The 17,754-nt window shown below is 36.8% G+C and overlaps 1 protein-coding gene across 3 annotated transcripts in view; it reads left to right on the top strand.

Moving 5' to 3' along the window:
* Positions 1 to 1,578: 1,578 nt before the first annotated feature.
* The window catches only part of NCOA2 (nuclear receptor coactivator 2), a 346,666-nt gene continuing 330,490 nt past the window's right edge, over positions 1,579 to 17,754 (top strand). For all 3 annotated transcript variants that reach the window (XM_072604810.1, XM_072604824.1, XM_072604819.1), the window contains exons 1-2: positions 1,579 to 1,755; positions 2,056 to 2,206. The gene's annotated coding sequence lies outside the window, so the exon portion shown is untranslated. The remainder of the gene's footprint in view (positions 1,756 to 2,055; positions 2,207 to 17,754) is intronic.

The raw sequence follows: 17,754 nt of genomic DNA, 5'->3' as shown, positions 1-17,754 counted from the left end.
ATTCACCCATTTCCTGTCTGCTGTTTTCCACAAATCTTCACAGATCTCTGACAGAGGCCCAGCAAATACTGGTTCTTTCAGACCAATATATTAGTGCAGCAAGGGGGTACAAAGAGTGATTTTCCCTAGCACCAAGACTAGTCCTGGATTTTAGAGGCACTACAGATAGGAATAAGAAAAACAGTGGATTTGAAGTCAGAGTAGTTCAGTCATTTTTCCAGTTGTGTCTGGCTCTTTGTGCCTCTACTTAGCATTTTCTTGTCAAAGATACTGGAGTGGTTTGCCATTTTCTTTTCGAGCTCGTTTTACAGATGAGCAACTGAGCGTAAGTGACTTGCCCAGGATCACACAGGTAGCAAGTATTTGAGGCTGGATTTGAACTCAGGAAGATGAGTTTTTCTGACTCCAGTCCCTATGCCACCTAGCTGTCCCAGAAGTCAGAGTGCTTGGGTTCATATCTAAGAACTGCCACTTCCTGGATGGTCTTGGGCAGATGCACTTCTAGACCTCAGTTTTCACATCTGTGAAATGAGGGTTTTGAGCTAGATGGTCTCTGTAGGTCTATAGGATCTATGATCCTATAATCCTAAAGTACTTTCTGTTCTCAAAGAGTTTTTCATTTAATTGGACAGATAAGTAATAGATTTATGCAAAGTTAATATACTGAATATGATACAGTATAAGACACTGATGATTACTGATATGTATATAGCGTTTTAAGATTCACAAAGCACTTTAAATACGATTGCAAATCTGATGCTTACATTGACCCTGTGAAGTAGGTCCTGTAGTTTCATTTTCCCCATTTTACAGACTAGTAAACTGAGGATGAATGGAAAGCTATTAGGGTCTTCAGAGTTGATTTAAGGAAGAGATTCTAGGTTCCCTATCCTTGTTCTATCATCATCCTCTTCAATAAATATTTATTGAGCAGTTATTGCTAGGTATTGGGGATACCATGAGGAATAAGAGGTAAACCCCTGTTCTTAAGGAGTCTGTAGCACTATTTGTCTATAACTCCTAAATCTATCTACCACTTCAAGTATATAAAAATCACTTTGGGTAAAATACAGCCTGAGATGCATATTAAGTCTATCAATTAAGTGACATGACCGTTCCATATGCTCAGATGCTGTATGATAAAAGCCTTACTATCCAGAGAATTTATGTTGTTTATCAAGCAAGAGGGAAAGGATACGCACATAAACTGATGAAAATAGCATAAGGCTGATGAGTATCAAAGGTATGGAATGAGCACTGGGTGCTTCTGTAGGAGGCTGTGATCAGTGTGGGGTGAGACAGTTGGGGTGCTGAGGTAGGAGTGACACAACTGGACAGGAATGGGGAGGCTTAGTAACCAGGACAGCCAGAATAGTGTATGCAAAAAGTATCAAAGGCAGGAATGCACATAATCTGTTCCAAGAACAACGAGTACATCAGTTTGGTCACAGAAGAAATATTTCTGTTTTTTGAGTAGTTATCAAAAAAAAAAATCACAATTAGTAACAGAGTTTGATCTTAGCCTATCAGGACCTTGAGAAACACTTTCATAAGAGGTTATGTTTTCCTCCTAATCCTGTAGTATGAGTAGAGGATTGATCAGGGGAACCTGCTCAACTCCTTGGCTTTAAAGGGATAGAGTCCTTGTTTGGGACTTTGATTATGAGCTAAAGGCTCTCTCTTCATATGCCTCTTATAGGGAAGGATTCTCAGCATTAGGATGATTTGACAAACTCAAGTTCCTGGGCGTTGGAGGTAGGTACTCTTTTGTACTGGGTCTATAAAAGGGGGTAGGCAGAGCTATATAACAGAGCAGAAATCAGAGACTTGAGAGATCTAGGTACCTGGGAAGTGAAGCTAATCCTTCCATATAATCTCCAAAGGGAATGCCATCCCTTATCTCAGCTCCAGAGATGGCAGCAATGAGAAGGGAACTACTGAGTTCTGGTTGAGAGACGGGAATCCCTGTGTTTGCATCCCAAGAACCTACTTAGTACATTGCCTGGCCCAAAATTGGTACTTAATAACTGCTTTTTGAACTTAATTTAATTCTAGAAGAACATCGAAACTTCTTGAACATCAATTTTCTGGAGGAACGTTGAATTCCTGGATGTAGCACAGAGCTTGTGGACCAAGTACTGGAAGAATAAGGAAACAGGTCATGATGTCCAGGAGTACAACGTTGCCTTTGTTCTCTGCTACTACTGTGAGTTACGCTGATGATCTGATTCTGATGGGAATGGGCCGCTTCTCTAGAAACCCCAAGTTCGTTTCTTTCAGAAGAGTCAAATCCTTAAGAAGTATTATAAAGTGAGAAGCCTGTATAGTTAGGGGATGGGGAGGGCAGCAGGGAGGGAACTGGGACTTTCAGAGACATAAGAGCTGGCTCCTCTAGCAACTCCAAGTATGTTTCCCTTCTGAGGGAGTTCCAAACCTTAGGGAAGTACTATAAAATGAGGCCAGTATAGGTCTCTAGGGGAGAAAGTGGGAGTCTCTGATTGTTACGGGCTCTCTCTGTGGGATGAAAAAAGCTGCCTTGTATTCAATATTATTACTCTGAGCACTGGCATGGGAGCTGAGGTTCTTTTACTCGAATCTGTGGAGACCTAAGTAAGAATTATATTCTGAGGTTCCCAGAGGAAACTCTGGGTGGGGATAAAATGAGGCAAAGATACATGATTTAGGGGCAGTACCCCGAGATTGAACCTGATCCCTGTAACTCCAGAGTTTGGGGCCCTGAACCCTCAGTGCCACATAATTTCTATAAAACTCAATAGTTCTCTTTTTAAAGGACCATGTTTTTCTAGAAATCCTTAAGCTGAAATTTCAGTCTGAGTGATTTTTTCCCCCTCGTCTTGCTACAATTTAGATTTGCACTTCGTGGGGGTAAGTCTGAGTACAATCAAGGATGTGACTTTACTTAGAAGTTGAGTAAGTGGGATATTCCAAGGAGACAGTTATCTACAACTGCCAATACAACCATGACTAACTTACAAAAAAAAACCAAACAAACAAACCCAAAAATAACAAAAAACCTCCCAAGTTATCTTTGTGGTGTAGCTAAGTGGGTAGTATTCTGGACTTTGAGTCAGGAGATTTGGATTAAAAACCTGCCTTTGATATTATCATAGCTTTTTTTGATCCTAATCAAGACACATACCTCATTGACTTCAGTATCACCCACCTAAAATGGGGACAATACCATCTACCCCATAGAGTGGTTGAGGATCAAATAGGAATGTATAAAAAGTACTTTGCAATTCTTAAAGACTATGTAAATTTTAGCACTATTATTATTATCACATATGGGTTATCATACTTTTATTCTGCCAAAAGGCTTTGTGAAGGTTGAGAAGACAGAAAAACAGATATGAGAGTGTCAAAGGATAAGGAAGATAGATAAAAGGCAAAGAAGAAATATAAAGTTCAGCCAAATAGGAAAAGGCCCTTAGAGTGAAGGTAGTTTCATTTTATTTCAATTGTTTTAAATTTAAGTTTTTTTGACTTAATAAATTCTCTTTTCTCACTTTCCCACCTCCCCTCCACCAAAAAAGAAAAAAGAAAAACCTTACAACATATGCATAGTCAAGCAATACAAATGCTTACATTGGCCTTGTCCAAAAGTCTATATTATTCTGCACCTTCTATCAGAAGGAGGGTAATATATTTCACCTTTGTCCTCTGGAATCCTGGTTGGTCATTGTATCAGTCAAGAGTTTTTAAGTATTTTGACATTCCTGGTCATTACAACGTCTTCATTATTATGTGAATGATCCTCCTGGTTCTGCTTCTTTCGCTTTGTACCAATTCACACAAGTCTTTCTAGGTTTCTCTAAAATCATCCCGTTCATTTTTTTAAATAGTGCAATAGTATTCCTTTACATTCATATACCATATGTCCAGTCATTCCCCAATTGATAGGTACTTTCTTAGTTTCTAATTATTTGTTACCATAAAAAGAGCTGCTCTAAATAATTTTGTATATATATAAATATTTTCTTTGATCTCTTTGGGTATGATTCTAGTAATCACTAGATTAAAAGAATATGCATACTTTGTGACTTCTGAGGCATAGTTCCAAGCTACATTCCAGGATTGTTTGACCACTAACATTTATGTGCCTATTTCCCCACAGCCTTCCAACATTTGTAATTTCCCTTTTTTGGTCAACTTTGCCAATCTGATGGATATTAAATTGAACTTTAATTTGCATTTCTCTAATTCTTAGTGATGCAGAGTGTTTTTTTTCAAATGATTAGAGATAGCTTCATTTCTTCCCTTGAGAACTTCATATCTTTTTGCCACTTATCATTTGACAAGTGGCTCTTGTTCTTGTAAACTTGAATCTTTGCCTTACATATTTTGGAAATGAGACCTTTATCAAAGAAACTTGCTGCAAAACTTTTACCCAGTTACCTGCCTCCCTTATAATTTTAGCTACACTGATTTTGTTTGTGAAAACTTTTATGTAATCAAAATTGTCTATTTCAACTTCTTTGATTCTTTCAATTCTTTGGTTATGAATGGTCAGAGTTTGCACTTTAATGGAATACAATGGAGATAACTGTTAAAACTTTGGAAAAAATGGTAAGGTTAACTTTTGCAGCATTTTGACTTTATGCTTCTCTATGACTAAATCACAAACTGTAGGAATATTGACTCTAAAGGGGATCTAGGTACATAAAAAGTGATTTCTCTAAAAACATGTATGAAACTGGTTAAAGACTGAAATCCAGGCTTCTTGACTATCCATATAGTCTTCTTTCCACTATACTACAGAACATAGATAATTATAATTGTAAAATTATAGACATTAATTAGGAAAAAATAAATTTTAAACACTAATTGTATCTTAAGGAGCCAAAAACATTCAGGGACACAGAATCCATCCAGGGTTCCAACAAGTGCCTGGCATACAGTAGGCATTTAATAAATGCTTATTGACTGAACTTGGACATAAATGATATACTATAGCATCCACTTTTTGGCAAATAGCTAGACATTTAAACATGAAGGTAGCTAAGTAGTAAGAGGAAGAGATTATATTTAAACAGAACTGTTAGAGGGCAGGAAAAAACTAGTGTATCATAATGCCTGAGATCAAAAACATAATTTATATATCATTTATATCATTTATATATTTATATATAATTTATATATCACACTATATAAGTATATAATTTATAATTTAAATTATAAACTATAGAAAAATATTGTAAAGAATAAAGTGAAACAAACTTGGAATTGCTATAAAATGTACTCTACATTCATATAATCTAAGATTCTCAGAGTACTTACGTACAAATCTTCACAAAATCATGTTCTATCCATTTTATAGATGAGCAAGCTGAGACAGAGAAGATCATGCTTAAATAGAAGGCAGAATTCCTGGGTAAAAATTGCAGGCTAATATTAGCCATTTCATGAAGAGAAAGCATTATTCTAACAAAGCTTTTGAAAAGGAATATTCTTTGTTAAGCAATACATCCATAATTTTAATATGAAAAAATCTGGTGGCCCTTCCTTTATGACTTTAAGATCATGTGTTTAGCACTCAAATGAACTTGAGAAGTTACCTAGTTAAGCCCTTTCATTTCACAGATAAGGAAAATGAGGATCAGAGAGATGAAATAACTTTTCCAAAGTCACACAGGAAGTATATGATAGCACCAGGATTAAACCTCAGGTCATTTGACTCCAAATCTATCTCTCTTTCCACTCTTTATTTATGAGACTGGGTTCAAAGCAGAACAGAAGGAAGAGAACAGGCATAGGGGACATTTGGCAGCTCTTTCATGATGACAAAATTGTTCTCAGATCCAAAACCCAATCTTTTGAAATGATGACAATTTTCCTTTGATGCTAAATAGCTGTAAATGACGAAATATCATAAGCTGCAAATAATCACAATCATGGGTAAATCCAGAAGACAATGGACAGAGGAATGGAGGGCACAGGAAAACCACAGCATACTGTATTGCCAACAGTAATTTGCATGCAAACAAAATGGCATGAGGAAAATCATCCAGGAAATGTATAATTGGAAAAGTAGGTGAGCAGGGCGTGAAACAAAATCAAGTAATAATTGATATGTAACCTGAGGGATGAACTGGTACCCAAAAATGTTAAAAGTCATAGAGAAAGGGCTCTACCATATTGGATCCTCTGGGAAGGTATGTGGAAGGGTGTGGACAAGAATCACACAGAACAGAATACATTATGATCTGCCCCTATGTAGGGAATACCCATATTGATAAAATCATACATGCTGAAATATTGAAATACCTGTCTGATCATTAGTAGATTTTGAAACAGCAATCTAGTGGGTTGAAATTTTCATTTTTCATACAGGTGTTTGATGTCATATAGACTTAGCCTAAATAATTTTAGCAAAATCTAAATGATTTCACCATTAATAAATGACAAGGGTAGAGAAGAAACTAATAATCTTGGATCCTTAAAGCTGCTTTATTCAATACTACAGCATAGTCCTGTCCAAAGTTGGTGTAATTATTTTAAAAATGTAACCTCAATGAAAATTGACTTCTCCATGTACAGCTCTCCAATCATGCCAGTTTAATCTCTTAAAATATTCTCAACTATGACAACTTATAAAACACCTAAGCCAAATGAAATAAATCAAGTAAATAGAATTGCATAATGGAGAGTTAAATATAGACCAAGACAAATGAGTGAGATTCAATTAAGTAAATGCTATACGTGTGTCTAGCATTGGTGGGCTTGAATAATACATTTTGAGATATTTTAGCATAAGGTCGAATTGAATAATTTTATAGCACAATTATAGAAAACAGAATAAAGGAAAGGACTAAAACGAATACCTTAGAAAAATATAATACACAATAATTTCTTTGCCAAAATTAAAGCTTAAATTATATACTGTTAATGAAATTGGAGGCAGAAGACTTGAGTTTAAGTCCTGGCCCTGTTATTTATTTGCTATGTGACCTTGGAAAAGTCATTTAATTGCTTTGGGTATACATACATATTTAGTTATTTTGATCAGTCCACATATCATGGTGTGTTTCAGGATTCCAAATTATCTCAGTACAACGTGAAAATTTATTCTATGCTTTGTCTATACATATTTGGTTCCCTAGCTACTGCAGGATCATATTCTTCGAACATCTACTTGATATTCAAAGCCATTCATGACATACACTCCCTCAGACCTCCCTCCCAACCTTTCCATTCTTACACTTTCCATTCCGCTATAATTCTTCCGTTCTGTTTCATGAACAAGGCACTTCACCTCTCTGCTCTCTGCTTTTCTTTAGCTATCCACCGTATCTGGAATATTTTCCTTCTCAACTCTTCAAGTCCCAGAAACATTCCCACATTTTACAGAAAGTCTTTCCCAATGCGTCTTCATTCTAGTGCCTTACCTCTGTGGATTATTTCCTGCAGGCAACTTATATCTGCATGCTTGTTTGCATGTTGTTTACCTCCTTCAACGGTTGGCTCCTCAAAGGCAGGGACTATCTTTTGCCTTTCTTTGTAACCCTAGCTCTTCGCACATAGTAGGCAGTCAACAAATGCTTATGGACTGACTATACACCAATGAATATTTTATATTTATATTAATATTTATGTTTATTTACATATTAATTTTTATATATTTATATACAATTTATATATCAATTTATTTATGTAATTTATATTATATTCAGAATCATCTTAATGATAATCTAAAGTTTTTCACTTCTCATATTGATGTTTGCATCATGTAGTTTCATTTTCATTCCTGGTATCACTTCTCACATTTTGTCAATGGAAATTATACATCTAATGATGAGTGTCCACGATGTTCGTTGGACTAGGCAATGTGGGAAATTACAAAGGAAGTAGAAGGCGTGCCCGCTGGTTTTGTGATGCTTAAATTTATATAAATTACAAGTGCTTCACGTGAAAGTATGCAGTCTTGTTGGGGACATTTTAGGGTTGCATGTTCATGACTAAGTCAAAATTTCCTTTAGAGATGTAGTCCTGTGCCAAAATGATGACAAACGGCTGGATTCTTTTATTTTTCTGATTGTGTATCTATCATGAAAAACTTTAAGTGCTTTGCTCAAGTCCAGATATAGGATACTTTCAGCATTTCCCTGTTATATTGACCTAATAACACTATAAAAATAGAAATAATGTTGGTTTGGTATGACTTCTTAGTGAATCATTGTGATGGCTCTGATTCTCTAAGTATTCACAAACCAACTCATATAGTCCTCTCTATTTAGACAGCCTGAGCTACGCTTCACTTTCTTCTTTCACCTCTCATTTTCTTTCCAGTTGTCTTGATGCCATATCCATCTTTTGTTCTTCTCCCTCCTTCATCCTCCTACCCCTGCTTTCCAGTTCTGATACTAATCAAATAAATAGTACCATTGGTACTCTAAACGATCTATCAGGCTTCTCTGTTACTCCACTCACCATCTCTATAACTTTCTAAACCAAAATAAACCTTTCTGACCACCACTTCCCTAAATGTATCATCACCCCCTTTTAGAAGGTAAGCTACTTGAGAGCAGCTATCTTTTTGCATTTGTATGTTCAGTGTTTAGCACGGTGCTTGCCATATAGCAAGCATTTAACAAATGCCTTTTCATTCCTTCATCCATCTGTTTAATAATCTGTTTTAGAATTTTGTCATGAATTGGAAGTCATTTATTAGTCTTAAACCTACTCTCCCCTTCCCCACCCCCTTAAAAAAAAGAACATTAGCCCATCCTTCTGAGTTTTTTTATTCTCTATGGTCACAATCTCTAGAGATTTTGCTTCTACTTTTCCAACTGGTTCTTTATTGTTAGACACTGTTAAGTCAAGAGGAGCTATTCTACTTATGCTTATTACTTTCTGAGGTATTTCATGCTTTTAATTAAGATGTTTTCAAAGCTTGGCCTAAAAATAAAAGAATCTGTTATAGCATTCATGTCACATAAGAACCTAATATCAAGAAGAATATGAAGTCACAAAGAATACAAAAATGCTGATGTCTAGAGAAATAATAGCAATAAATAAAATATGTGTAGTGTAATCTCTATGGAGATGAGTTTCATTTTAACTTTGTTTCCACAAAAATCTGGGGTAGTTTTCCTCAAGGTCATTCCTTTGGACTGCCCTGTGTTTAAAAGTATGGGACTCCTGATTGAGAGAACAGTGAGTTTCAAGCCTATGAGTGGAGAAGGGACTTATTTCAATTGGTTGAATACACAGTTTGAAAGAGGACCTCAAAAGAGACAAAATTCAAACTTTTTAAATTTAATTTTTCTTTCTTTCTTTTTAAGCAAACAGAGTTAAGTGACTTGCCCAGGGTCACATTGCTAGTAGTGTCTGAAGCCAGATTTGAACTCAGGTCCTCCTAACTCCCGGGCCAATAGTGATCCACTGTGCCACTTAGCTGCCACAATTTAAACTTTTGAATGGCTAATGGGAGTACGAGGAGCTACAGACATGGGAGAGCTAGCCCTCTTCAACTCTACAGAGTGGACGCCCTTTGGTGAGATAATCTCCTCCTTCCTTGGTTGAACTGAACTGTTTTGTCTTGATCCAAGATCCTTTACTATTTTATGTTCTGTGATCTAATCTGTATAAATACTCTGATTTCTATTTGTTGTTTTCTTTGATGAAAACGTTTATTAGGTATTGGTGATGGTCTTTTGTGAAAACATCATTTGGTGGGAAGGAGTGAAACTAGAGAGGGTAAGCTAAAGTTTACCTTTCTTTTTTGACAGAGATCAGAATTGGCAGCTTATATTCTGAACCCAGACAGCTGGTGGTTCAATGGATAGAGCACTGGTCCTGGAATCAGGAGGGCTTAAGTTCAAATGTGACCTCAATCACTTACTAGCTGTGTGACCCTGGGCAAGTCACTTAATCCTGTTTGCCTCTGCTTTATCATCTGTGAAATGAAATGAAGAAGGAAATGGCAAACCACTCCAGTATCTTTGCCAAGAAAACCTCAAATGGAGTCATGGACGGTTGGATACAACTGAAATGATTCAACAACAACAATTCTGAACCCAGATTCATGTTCTTAGATTACAAATATTTGAGAGGTGGCAGATAAATAGAATTCTATCCTAATACCCATCTTGAAAACTGGAGGAAAGATCTTGATCCTGGATCCTATCTACCTCTCCTCCTAGCTAGGCTGCTGGTGGTCCTAGAATGGCCTTTTTTCCTACTTTCTGCAAATGTGGACCAGATCTCAGATCATATCTATTGATGCCACTAGCAAGCTATGTTTATATATTAGATAGCCACACTCACACATTTTTCTAACATAGAAAACAGGCACAAAATAGACTATGTAAAGTACAAATCTGAAACTATTGTTCTAAACTTTTTCTGATAAAGCAGGAGTTGTTTATATTTTCAAGGGGAGAAAATAATGCAGTGTGGCAGAAGGAAATCAGACTTGTGTGGGAAGTTTTGGAGGATAGAAGAAAGTGAACTGAAGAAGGAAAGGAAGAAAGACCATTGAACTTTTAGAACTTCTTATAGGATATATAGGTCATTCCACAGAGAGTAGAGCTACATAGTATGAACAGAAAGCAGCTCCCTGTGCTCCATAAAATGGCATAGTTCTGAATCACAAAGGATAACAGATTCTCCATATAGAAGGTAGAAGAAAAACATTTATTCAGATACCAGAAAACCAAATCCCAATACCAGAAAGCCAGATCTGTCATAGTAACCAAGAAATCAATACACATTAGCACTGCAGGGGACAAGGTCATTCCCATGCCTTGCTAGGACTTTCCCACAAGCCAACACTCCTGCTTAACTGTGTCCTCTCTCTCCCTCTGCCCTAACTGCTCTCAACAGCTTCCTCTTAGTTCTGCTCTAGCTCTGCCTCTTCCTGTTCCACCCTTCCTTCTCCATTTCTTCCTGTTCCATGTGACTTTCTATGTGACTAAAGCAGGTCACATGGCCCTATTAATGAATGGGAAAGATCTTCCCATTAAGGAGCAAAATTCCATTAACAATTAGCAAAAATGCATTATCAATACAAGGGTTAAAGCAGAGATATCCAGAAAAGAACCATCAAAAGCAATGCTTTCTTCCTTGGGTGCGTATCTGGACTATAACAGAAATTGTCCCAAATGACTAATGACCAATGATTCACTTCTGATGATTCATGTGAGGACAAATGCCTTTATAGCCAGAAGAAACCTAGAAAGCCCCTGTAAAGACTGCAAAGTCCTAGACAAATCCTGTTTTTATCATGGTTATCCATTAAAGATAATACCTTCAGAAACAAAAGGAAGGTGGAAATAAAAGAGGTTGAAAGGGTAGTATCTTATATTATGAAGATACCTCTTTCACCTCTCTGTGGAAATGCATGAACCAGATGAGTGGAGTATGGTAAAAAAACATCTGGGGAAAGACCAGTGATGGGAGAAACAGAAGCAGCATTGTAGTGGGAGTATACTACAAACTTCCTGGCTAAAATAAGGAAATGAATGAGGAGTTTCAAAAGCAGATTAGAATATTGGCACAGAATTGTTAAGGGGACTTCAACTCTTCTGACATCTGCTCAAAGTTTCTCTGCAGAGCAGTTGAGAAATTCTTTATTTGACTTGTGGGTGACAATTTCATCCTCCAGAAGAGGGAGAAAATGATTATGAAGGCTTCTTCTTAATTCTCATTCATAAGTAAGAACAAGTTGCAAAAGTGGAAATGACAGAAACTTTGAGAACAAGTGACTACGCTATCTCATAATTCCTGATTGTGACATTGAGAAATCAATGACTTTGGTGGGTCAGGAATTTAAGATTAAAGTGACCATCTTCACCCTGCTCTCTTCAACATTGCTAAGTGACTGGTTCATGGTAATTTATATGACCCAGAAATTAACAGTGAGGGACACAGTGGGATTTGAAGGGAATTTTTTTCAACCCACTCATATCACAAGAGAAGAAGGAGGAAAAGGAGAAAAAGGAGGAGAAGAAGGAGGAGGAGGAGGAAAAGGAAGAGGAGACCTAGAGGTTCAAACACTAAGGTATAATAAGCAAAGCATTTCAAAAGATAACCTTGACCTAAGGTTTTTTTCTGGCTTTCTGGATATCACAAAAGAGACAGAGTATCCCTAACACTTTGGGCTAGATACAAAGAAAAAGCAATGACCATTTTCCTGTGCGGAAGAGGCCATATGGCTGTGATTCAGAAGAAAACCAGAAGATATAACAACTCCATAGAGAAACAGCAGTGGACAACCAGCAGCTCACAGCTCAGTGGAGCTTGACCTTAGTTTGGTAGAGAAAACAGACCAGCAAGTGACATCAACAGCTTTGGAAGCAGAAAAGGATTCCATTTGAGAGGCAGTCTGAGGAGCATGAGTTGCCCTGTTTAAGTATTTTCCCTACAGATGTTCCCTAGCTACTGTGTTCCCTATTCATGTTCCTTTTCCTAAAGGTAACAAGGGAATCTGTGGGAGGGTGTGCCTCTATTTACATGACAAAGATTTTTCTTATTACTTTGTGATTCTACTTAATTAAGTGCCTTTTGCTTTGAATTAATATTTCTTCTGGTTTGATCTAGTAAAGGAGAAATATCAGCAGGCTCCTAAGCTGTGGGGTCTTTTTCATAAATTCATTTTTATTTTTAATAAGAATTTAGCAAACACCAAATAGAATGGGAATTTGCATATGTCTAGTAGAACAGAAAATGAGGATCAGATATGAATTGTCGGTCTCTATAACGTACAGCTTGCTTTCCTTTTTAAGTACATAATAAGATCAAAACCTATAGCTCTCAAAGCTTTCTGTTTGCTGGATCTTCTTCAACTTTTGTTCTTTTCTTCCTATTTTTGAAAAAAAAAGTAAAATGCCTTGATGAACCTCTTTTCTTTCTCTTTCTTCTCTCTTTCTCTTCCCCTTTCAATTCCCCCTTCTCTCCTCACATCTTCCCCTCTTCTCCCTCTGTCTCCCTCTGTCTCTGTCTCTGTCTCTGTCTCTCTCTCTCTGTCTGTCTTTCTCTGTCTCTGTCTGCCTCTGTCTCAGTCTCTATCTGTCTCTCTTTCTTGCTTTCCTATCCCTGTCTCCTTCTGTCCTTCCAACACTGTCCACATTGGGAAAAAGAAAAAGAAAAAAGAGGGGGGAAAGTTCTTGCAACAAATATACGCTGTCAAACAAAACAAATTCTCCCATCAGCTGTGACCAAAAATGTATGTCCTATTTTATATTTTGAGCCTATCATCTCTCTGTCAAGAGATGGGTGCATCACTCTTCCAGAATATTTGATTATTGCATTAATCAGAACTTCCAAGTCCTTCAGAGTTGTTTTTTTTTAATAATGTTGTTATTATATAAATAGTTCTTTGGGTTTTGTTCATTTCATTTTGCATCAGTTTCTATTGTCTTCCCAGGCTTCTCTGAGGCAGTCCATTTAATCAATTCTTGTGGTACAATGAATGATATGCTGTTATATTCATAGTGCATACGTACATGCTACCATAATCTGTTTAGCCATTTCGTAATAGACATGTATTCCCTTGGCTTCCAGTTCTTTCTGGACCTGTGGTTTTGGATAGAAGCTGAACCAAAATTTGCCTTGAAGCTAAGGTAGATTTCAGGGGTCCATTTAAGGGGGTCCTGAGCTCTATTAATAAATATATGTAATGCTGAACAGTTTTACACACATCTTAAATTTTGAAAGAGTGGGTTTCAGAGCCAAGGTAGAACTCTACCAAAAAAAAAAAAAGATTCTACAGAAAACATATGCTTGTGAATTTTATCAAGAAAAAAAAACCTGATAACACAAACAAATTATTTCAATTATGAAAATTGGTCTCTATAGAGACCAATGTGGCTGCACAGGGAACTTATTGGCCAACTAGATTTATTTAAAATAGATTTTTTTAAAAATGTTAAATTTTTTTGTTAAAAAATAAAATTTTAAAATACTTGTACAAAAAGTAGAAATAAAGAGAGATAACTGAGAATAAATACCAAAGACAGTATATACTATATACTATAAAAAGAAAAAGAATGTCAGGAACAAGGAATGACTAAATAAGATGAAGTTTGTGATGAATGCTTAGGAAAACATAAATGACTTTTTTTTGGTATCCTATTTCTATCATTTATCCTGTCTTAGTATGCCGAGGACAAGAAGGTGGCCAAAAAGGAGCAAAACTTGAAGTGAATAAAGATGGTCATGGACAATAGAAGGAAAACAGAACTATCCACCTCCTATTTTCCTTCTGGTTTTGCTACCAAGGAGAATGACACTCAGAGTCATAGAAGAATGATGATGCAAAGACAATAGAACACTGAAAAAGCACTTATTAAGTGTTTTCTGTGTGCCAAGTGCTTTCCTAAGTGCTGGGGATAGAAATAGAAAAAAGTGAGACAGCATCTGCTCCCAAGGAGTTCACATTCTAATTGGGGAGAGAGAAAATATATAAAAGAAGCTGTAGATGGGAAGGCTCAAAAAGGTTCTGCAGGAGGGTGGATGGCAAGTTTCTGGGGGTGCTTAGGTTATAATGAAAAGCAATAGAAATGAAGACAAGGCAAGAGAACAACTAAATGTGCTCATTGAGTTTAAATTACTAGGACCAGATAAACTACATACTAGGACACTAAAATAATTTGCAAATACAATCACTAGGCCACTGTCAGTGATTTCTTCCAAATTCCCAAGAATTTGTTGTAGAAAAGCTTCAGAATATTGATTTTATTGATTTTCAGTGTAAAAGGGGGCTTTGGGACCAGTCTGATTGACCCGCTATCAGTCCCTCTCCTATATTTTACTTATTTGTTTACTGATTCGTGCATTATTATATGTAACGTGTACCACCCAATACTAGAGGATGCTCTGGGGTGTCAGCCACAGGTCCCAGGGTTTCTAAAAATCCCTATGATATAAAAGACAAAACTTGGAATATATGTATCTGGAAAAGGAGGTGGTCTAGTCATATAAAAACTGTAAGGGATAACAGATGGATGGCCTCAAGTGTTGTCAGGGTATCCATGAAATGTTTTTAAAAAACAGATGATGCTGTTCAGTGCATTAGGCTGATTCTTTGTGGAGGGATTATGGAAGATGATGGACAAGAATTGACTGGTGGAAGAAATTCTTATCACGGTGAAATAACAGATTGGTCAAAGTTATACTTTGGGAAGTTCTTTGATCTATTTCAGGAATGGACATGTTCAACTTTGTGTCATTTCTGGAGCCTCTCATTATACTTTGCACCTAGTAGGGATACCACAAATATTTGTTGAATGAATAAATTAATTTTAGAAATGTTTGCCATATAGTGAGTACATTGTGACATGTTTTTATTCAGCAGAAATTAAAGGTAAAACTGGCCATTATTTATTTGACAACATGGATAATATATACAATTCAAGCAGGGGTGTTCTGATGAATGCTCATACTTACTCTCTGGGAAAAAATGATGATATACTAAATTTAATCTGCTTTATTAACACTTTATCACTTTCTTAGGTCTAGATGAACACTTCTTAAACTGTGGGTCACAGTCCCATAGAGTCATGAAAAATGTGGCAACAGCAAAGGGTTTCTGAACATGTGATGACCAAATATTAATTAAAAATCTAACGCATAATGAATCTGAGGCGTTTCTGGCAGTGCTTGCCTGTGTTGCACCACATAACTTTACTACAGCCTTGGTTCTGAACGCTCAGCATGTGCGTTTTGCACTGTGTGCCATCATGCCATGCAACACCAACAAACACTGCTGAAACTTGAAAAGGGGTTATGGAAAAACTTTAATAATCCTTGATCTAGACAGTCAAAAAAACAATAAATAACGCTCTGATTTGTAGTGTTTGCCCATTTCAAAGATGTAAATGCTCACACTGAAAATTAAACCATCAGCTCTTGAGATGGTATGAACTGGCTCTAGTACATCCCTGAATTCAAGTCAAAGTAAATTTGGAATTGTCAATTATTTTTTAAAAATTGATGAAACTTTGAGTCAAGAATATGATATGATATGAAATCTAGTGTGATCTTAGGCCACATTCTGAGAGGCAAAGTTTCCAAGAATTAAGAAGTAGCAACCCCTTGTTAAACCACATCTAGAGTATTTCCTTCACTTCTAGGTGTCAAATTTTTAGGAGGGAATGGGGAATATCTAGAGGAGTGTGACCAAGATGGTGAAAGACCTTGAGTTCATGCCACATGCAAATCAGCTCAAGGAAATGGGAGTGTTTAAACTTGAAAAAAAAATGTTGGTAGAGCAAAAGGTGGTAGAACAGTTGTGTGAAAGTGTTTGAAGGGCTGTTGAGTCAAAGAAAAATTAGACATGCTGCTTGACCCCCAGGAGCAGAATTGGAGCAATGGATAGAAACTCCAAAGAGGCAGATTTAAACTTGATGTAAGGAACAACACCTGGAGCTGCCCAGAGAAGTAGAGGGTTTTTTCTTCCGGAGGTCTTCAGGCAATGGCTGATTGACAGTTTGTTGGTGAGCTGTAGGGAATATTCTTATTTAGGTAATGAGTTGAATTAGAATATAAAATTCTTAACCTGGAGTCCATGAACTCTTTAAAAAGTATTTTTGTATTTATTTCAATATAATTAATTTCCTTTGAAATATTACGTATTTTATTTTGAGCATTTATAAGCATTATTCTGAGGCATCCATATGCTACACAAGTTTCTCCAAAGGGATCCATGGCACATAAGAAACATAAAGAGCCCCTGGACTAGTTGACCTCTGATAGCTCTTCCAACCCTGGGATTCAGTGATCTGGTTTGACTATTTGCATAACTATCTTAACTGTCAAATCTCTCGTCGGCTTAGACTCTGTAAATTCAATTTCTATCTCTATTTGTATTTAATGTTTATTTACTCAAACAAATAACCTACAACTAGGGCCAGTCCAAGGTAAAGCTATGAAGTAGAAAAAGTTAAAACTTAGCACTTTTTCTTTCTTCCTGGGGCTCCTCACTGATCACCATCCCTAGTTTATATCAGCATCGATAGTAGTCACACATATTTCTATTGAGGGTATCAATATACTTCCAATAACCCAAGCCTGCAACATTCCTTTTCTTCATCCCTTGTGTCCAATAAGCTTCCAAGTCTTTTTTTTTTTCATTCTACCATCTCTTGTATCTCTCTCCATAGCCATTACCTTAGTTCAGGACCTCATAAACTCTTCCCTGGGCTATCATGTTAGTCTCCTAATGGTCTCTCTCCTTTCAGCCCCTCCCTCCCTTCCCAATTTATACTCTACAGCACTGCTAAAGGGACCTTACTAAGGCATAGCTTTGACTGTCATTGGCCTGTTCAAAAATCATCAGTAGCTACTGTCTCTATACAAAGCCTTCAACTTGGCATTTAAAGTTCTTTGCAGACTGAACTCCACCCTATCTTTCCAGCTGTATTTCATACTACTCTTCCTCACTCTTTCTATGCCAAACTGATCTATTAGCTATTGCCAGCACCCTGGTTTCCACTGCATTAGCAATGCATCAGCACAGGCAGTCTCCCATGCTAGGAATGCACTCCCACTCTCACCTCCCACTCCCATCAATTCTGCTTCTTAGAATCTTTTTGTTCCTTTAAGAATCAACTAAAAAACCCCTCCTAGGAAGCCTTTCCTGAGACCACAATTGTTGATCTTTAACTTTTCAAAGTATGTCATATTCTCTATATCTAGCTATGTAAATTGTGCCCTTCTAGGGGAAATGTACTCTCTTTGAGGGTAGGAATGGTTTCGTTTTTGTCTTTGCATGCCCAGGACCTAGTCCTAATT

Source organism: Notamacropus eugenii, chromosome 4, assembly GCF_028372415.1.
Source record: "Notamacropus eugenii isolate mMacEug1 chromosome 4, mMacEug1.pri_v2, whole genome shotgun sequence".
NCBI lineage: Eukaryota > Metazoa > Chordata > Mammalia > Diprotodontia > Macropodidae > Notamacropus > Notamacropus eugenii.
The sequence above is the reverse complement of the archived record's forward strand: the minus strand, read 5'-3'. Positions and strand labels throughout refer to the sequence as shown.